At 37.4% G+C, this 6,653-nt stretch overlaps 1 non-coding gene across 1 annotated transcript; it reads right to left on the bottom strand.

Moving 5' to 3' along the window:
- Nucleotides 1–289: 289 nt before the first annotated feature.
- On the bottom strand, nt 290–392 carry LOC120367231 (U6 spliceosomal RNA). The gene has a single exon (XR_005581658.1). It is a non-coding gene; the product is annotated as a U6 spliceosomal RNA (small nuclear RNA).
- Between the last annotated feature and the right edge of the window lie 6,261 nt (nt 393–6,653).

Genomic DNA, 6,653 nt, shown 5'->3' with positions numbered 1-6,653 from the left:
ACCTCGTGATCTACCCACCTTGGCCTCCCAAAGTGCTGGGATTATAGGCGTGAGCCACGGTGCCCGACCCAATAAATTATTTTTAATTGTATTTGCTCTATTGTGTTATTGAACATTAGATGTTATTCCTTCCATCTAACTGAAGTGTGGGTCCATTGACCAACCCCTCTTTATCCCTACCACCTCCCTAGTACCCTCCCTGGACTCTGGTAATGACCATTCTACTCATTATTTCCATAAGGTCAATTTGTTTTTTAGCTCCCACATATAAGTGAGAACATGTGGTAGAAAAAATATAGAATGTTCCAAAAATTTGGGTGTCATCCTTGTGCAGAGGCCATGCTAATCTCGGTATTGTTCCCATTTTAGTATATGTGCTGTAAAGTGAGCACTCCGAAATATATTTGACTGTTATTTTCCAAGCATTGGATAAGTTCAGGGGATCCCATAAGGAGTCAGATAGGCATGGTTCTTGTCCTCATGGAGCTTATAGTCCAGGAAGTAGTTGCTGACCAACAGATACACATATACATGTAAAATTATAACCATGCTCCTTTCTACGACATACAGGATCATGATCCTATCAGACATAAAAATAGAAGTATTTGACTTCATTAGGGAGGCTTCCATGTAGAAGGATTCCATGCTGAGAGGGGCAGATGTGTGGTTACCATATGAAAGTCAGATGGCAGGAGACAAAATGAAAGACAGTTAGAGGGGGTGAAGCAGCAAGAGTGAAGGGAAATGGGGTCAGGTGAGCCTAGACAAGAGTGTAGGTTAGAGGAAGTATTTTATTCTTCACCCAGACACTAAAGAACCACATTTGCCCTTTGTCCTTTGAAAAGCACTGCTCTGGCTACATTTGGAGGAATGGATTGGACATGAACATGTACCTATATTTATATGAATAGAGTATGTGATAAGATGAGAATCATCTATCAAGATATGTATACCTGCCTGGGTGTGGTGGCTCATGCCTGTAAAAATCAGTACTTTGGGAGGCCAAGACAGGTGGACCACTTGAGTCCAGGAGTTTGAGACCAGCCTGAGTGAAACCCTGTCTCTACAAAAAATACAAAAATATTGGCCAAGCATGTTGGTACGTACCTGTAGTCCCAGCTACATGGGAGGCTCTGGTGGAAGAATCACCTGAGCCCAGAAGTCAGAGGTTTCACTGAACTGAGATTGTGCCACTGCACTCTAGTCTGGGTGACAAGAGTGAGATACTATCTTAAAAAATAAAATAAAATAAAATAAAACAAAAAACAAAAGACAAGAGACAGCGAGCATGCATGTGCTCAGAAAAAAAGGAAGTATTAAAACAGTTCAGCAAAGGAAAAGTCTTTGGTATTGGCTGATTGGTGTTTTGGTAAACAATAGTCACTTTTACCTTTTTTATAGATCATCTAGTAGTTCAAAATGGCAAGTTTGAGACAGGAGATATTGGTCTTAGGCCACTGTGAACAACCCAAGCAAATGAAATTGCAGTGAACTATGAGGCTGGGTTGAGTGAGATTTTTGTCATCAGTAGCTCTGGCATCCAATCCCCTTTGGAAACCTACAAGTCACTCATCCATAGCAGCCAAGTACGAGGACTCCCCATAAATGACACTGGGCTGCCCCAACACTTATTACTTGGAAGATAAAGGAGACATCTCAGTTTCCCCACAGAATTTATGAAGGACTATGCCCAGAACACAAGGGAGAAAGACCTGCTTGGCTTCCCTTTCTGATCTACCCAGATTTCTGACACCCATGTCCCTCTGCCTCAGATTGTTATCCGGTTCCAGAGAGAATGAGATGCTGATACCTTGAATCTTTTATATAGCCTTGTTTTCCTTCTCTCTGTATATGAGAGCCACTGCTATGGAGACTTATGATTCAGTAATCACCTTGAGATATTCCCTGTCCTTCTCTGGGCCCCAGTTGTATTTCTCGCTCTTGTGAGCCAGGCTGCAGAGCCTGACGAACACACCCTCTCAACCACATCAACACCAGTGCGGGTTCAGACTGGCCTTCTCTCCTCCACACACGGGAGAAAGAGCTGGATGCTCAGCCCTTTGTTACTTTTTATTTTTACATTCAATTCACCTCATCAGAAGCAATACATAGAGAGAATGCTGAATAGACTACCCTGCCTTGAGACACTTCTTAAAGATAATCTTTTTCCCTGTAAGCAAGAATGACTGAGAGCAAGTATTTATTTTCTAAGGTACAATTGTAGACCTTCAAAGTCAGACTGTTAATTCGGTGATATTAACTTTTGAGTCACTTGACTAGTCAGTTTAGGAAGCAACAATTCTCTGAAAACTCTTATAATTACATTTGGACAAGTTTGTGCGTAGGACCGCAAGTCCATCAGCTTATTATAACCATAGTGCGTTCACACACCATCTTCATTATCTTGTGCTAAAGAAGAGAGCACACACTCCTCTGTGGGTAATTTTAGATTGGCCACTGACACACTCTGCAGTGTTTATAAAGAAAACAAAACTTGGATGTTGGCCCTTTTAATTATAACTGGCAGAATTGCTACACCCAAAAATCACATAATCTCTTCACCATATTATATCTTTGAAGACATCTGCTTGCAAAGCAGTAACAAGGAACTTGAATTCTAAAAACAAACTTTGTACTAGATTGATTGGTTTGGCGAGCCACGCTTCTGAAGTACTGACGGATTCTGAAAGATATATTCCTGAACTTCAAGAAAAGTTTAAAATATGCTGTAATGGAGTTACATCAAATTGTCTTTGGTCTGGACATGCAGATTAGAGACTGAGATCCTGTTTTATTATGAAGGAAGGCCCTAGTGGCAAAGGTCATAAACGTCACCAGTCATTCCGCATTTTTGTTTTGAGTTTCCAAATAAACATTGAGCCAATGAAACGGTTGGATAGTCCAATGCACTATTTCACCTGAGAAATGATCATCACATAGATTCTATGTTCTAGGTGCTTTATATATAACATTGTGAAGGCAACTGAGAGTACTGAACATTCCACCAAAGGGAGAAAGCTGATTTACGATATCATCTTTACTATTTATCAGGCATGTACCTCTCTTCATGTAGATTTGGGATATGATCTGAGTCCATTTTTTGAGTAATTACATCGTGATTCTGGTCACTTACCCTAGGGAAGATCATTTCGCAGCTTGCACAGTTCCTCAACTCATGGTACTGTAGCCTGAAAGATGAAACGAAACAAAACAATTAATCGTTATCCACGTTCTGCAGATGAGTAAGAATCTTTCTTTTTGTAGGAGATTCGTGCATGTGTATTTGAATTAACAGTTGAAAAAAAATCCCAATGCAAAAGCCTGAATTTGTTGCCAAAATAAAATTGCCTACATCTTATGTAGTCATGTAACTCATAAGGTTCCACCCTCCTTCCATAACTCTAGCCAAAGAGTCCAAAGAGTCTGTTTTTCCTTCCCTAACACAGTGTTTTCTGGAGCCCAGGACTAGTTTTTAAACACTAACATGACTTAAGAAGGCTGCTGGAAAAGCGAAAGCAATCTCATTGTACTGCATTAGTTCAACCAAAATGACTAACACATTTCAACATTTAGAATGTCCCATTGAACAAATATTTACTGCTCAGTTAGGTTTATTTTAAGAATCTTTGTCCAAAATTACTTATCTTGTATTAATGCTTTGAACACTGAGTATACATTTTAGATAAAGCATTTTTTCCTTTGATGTTAAAAACTGCATTTATAAATAGGTATATTGCCTAAAAATTATAAAATTACATATATTATTTTGAAATGTTGAAAGTTCCCCAAAAGCGTCACAGATGTTGAAATTTGTTGTCATTCTAACATTTATTTTATTAGTCCAAAGTGTTTTTTTCCTAAATGTTTTTCCGAGAAGCGCAGAGCAACTGCTATTACCCCAGAGCACTGAGCTATTAACTGTGATGGCAGCGGAGTTCTCAAGTTCCAGCATTTCAGCTGGATGCTCGGATGTAAGTTATTTTGTTCATACATCCCCTTCTTGCAAATATGTAAGGCAAGAAAGTTAATAATTTTGGTGTTCGTTAAAAACTTCTGAATGTCTTTATAAACGTAGCACAGACTCCAGAAATATTATTAGAACTAGCCAACAATTAGGATAATAGGAAGTGTGAAATTAAAACAAAAAAGATTACAGTACTAAGGATGATTTATTTTAATGGAGCTAGTTCAGCGTTTCCATTTTGTGTATTTATGGTGTAGTTATTCAACATGTTTTCTTTTTTGGTAGGTCATGTCAGAGAGACTTTGGCTGAAGAAAATCACAACAGACAAGAGATAATGTGAGAGAAAAATTAAACCATCCAAGAAGGACGTCATTCTGGAACTTCCTGTTATCAGGGATTGAGATCAGGATGCTTGGGGCAAGGTACATTTGGGAAAAGCTTTCGATTCTTAGAACTTCCACCCAGCACTGCGGGACAGAAGACTAGCAGGGACTTCTAATTAGAAGAGTTTTGTAGCATGTGCTAAAGCTTACTTTCTTTAGAGTGTATGGCGTTATGCCCACAGATAGATGTCCCAGTTTTAAGTTCTGGGTGATTTTTATGCAAGTCTGTTTTATAGAATTAGTCTTCCAAGGTGTTTACATGGGCCAGGTAAAATCTTGAACATCAAGGGAAGACGGATATATAGCACACACTGCAAAATAATTTGTCTCGAAGGTTGCTAACCCACAAAACTCCCCCCGAGGCTCAGAGAATCTAGAAAAGCCTGCGACTTCTACACAGCTCTCTCAAATGTGAAGGAAGCAGACATGACTTGCTCTTTGATTCTCATAGGAAATGTAAAGATGTAATTTCTGCAGTGAGTAATGGTACAAATAAAATTATGTTTATTATCATTTTATTCATGGCATTTAATTATAGAGGGAGATGGGTAGTCAGATAGCAAAACAGCCATAAACAAGGGAAAGGTCCCTCTGTTCTTTTTAAATGAATGCTCTAAAACAATTGGGAAGAACATTAATAGAACACCCAGCAAAAGACAGACTCCCCAAGCATATGCGTTCACTTGGGGTTCATCAAATAATGGACTGCTGGCCTATTTTTCAAGCCATTTCTTTGCAGTAACTTGACATTTGATAGGATTACCTTTGGATTTTGGTCTGAGTCTCTGCTACTCCTGAGATTGTCATCTTTTGATTTAAAGATAATAGAGCCAAACATGTGAAACTGTTCTGTAAAGAATCAACCTGTGACTCATAACCAAATATCAAAAAAGATTTTGTCTACAGTTTGCTTTCTTACCTCACTGTTGTAACTGAAATGATCAAATGACTAGTTTCCATTATAAACACCGTATATTTATTTTGTAAAAAAGCTTGACATTCTTTAGAGATGAAATATAATAGTATCATAAAACTCTAAGGCAATTCTGTTCCCCTTAAGACTCACAGCATTTGCTGATTATAATTTTAATTCAAAAGTTTCACTAGAAAAGGTGAATCGATTTTGCTTAAGCATAATGTTGAACAATTAAAAAAAAGCATCTGAGCAGGTCAGACACAGATAAAACCAAATTACGAGGCAGTGGAATTGTATACAGGAGGATAAACAAAACACACTTTAACATTGGCAATGGACTTGACTATTCAAAATATAGTTAATAAGTTTCCAAACATGCAAGTTCTAATTTCAAAATTAAGCCTTCCAATTGCCAGTTTCAAAAAATGTAATGAGTTTAGAGTGGCCTTTTTATTATGCATGGTTTTATGTCTTTGGATTTCAAAATTACCTAGCATGCATTTTCAACTTTGCTACAATTTCCGGGCTGTTTTCATTTCTATTTTAAAAAGGCTAAACAGTAAGATGTGCCTCTGCTTTGCATTCTAATTGCACGTAACTGATTTGCACAGCAGAACAAAAAACTCATTTTCAGATTAAGAATCGTGCACCAAGAAATAATTATTGTTCTACTAGAAAAAAATATTTTCCCACTTTCTCCCCTCATTTACGTGAACTGTTTGCCATGTTTCTCCCATGTTGCTATCTTTTATAGACCACCACACTTCGCTCTTCAGGGACTAAAATAATGCAAATGGAAACAAGGAACATACAACTGTTTTGACTACATTCTTCTGCTTGCAACATAACACTTGCCTTTTATTATTTTATCTTCAACAATCAAGGGGTGACTAAATGGTTGCAGGTGGTGATGAAAATAAAAGCCATCCATCATTATTTATTAGGCATGAAAAAGATACACAATAATGTAATTTAATCTCAGAGCAGACAATTATTTCCACATATTGATAATACAATGTGAAAACTGTCATGAATTCTAATATGATATTTTGGCTTTATTGGTGCGCCACAGCCAGCATGACAAATAATGAAATTGTATCAAAAAGAAAAAAAAAAGAGGTAATTATGTGCATATGTCAATATCATGGGTGGAAAACATATCACCAAATCTTTAAAGCTTCTTCATTATAACTTGACGAATTCAAAAGTTTGAAGTAGCAAAACGTACATTTCCAGTTTTCACATTTGAGACAAAATCTATTACATTTGCACCACAATGTATAATCTGAGTAAACACTGATGATGTGTTTTATCATACAAAAGTTTTGAAAAACAGGCAGCCTGCTAAACTATTTGTGAGAAGCATATATACACCATAGGGTCAAATTT

Source organism: Saimiri boliviensis, chromosome 8 (genome assembly GCF_048565385.1).
Source record: "Saimiri boliviensis isolate mSaiBol1 chromosome 8, mSaiBol1.pri, whole genome shotgun sequence".
Taxonomy (NCBI): domain Eukaryota; kingdom Metazoa; phylum Chordata; class Mammalia; order Primates; family Cebidae; genus Saimiri; species Saimiri boliviensis.
Note: the sequence above shows the minus strand (reverse complement) of the source record. Positions and strands in the feature narration are given on the sequence as shown.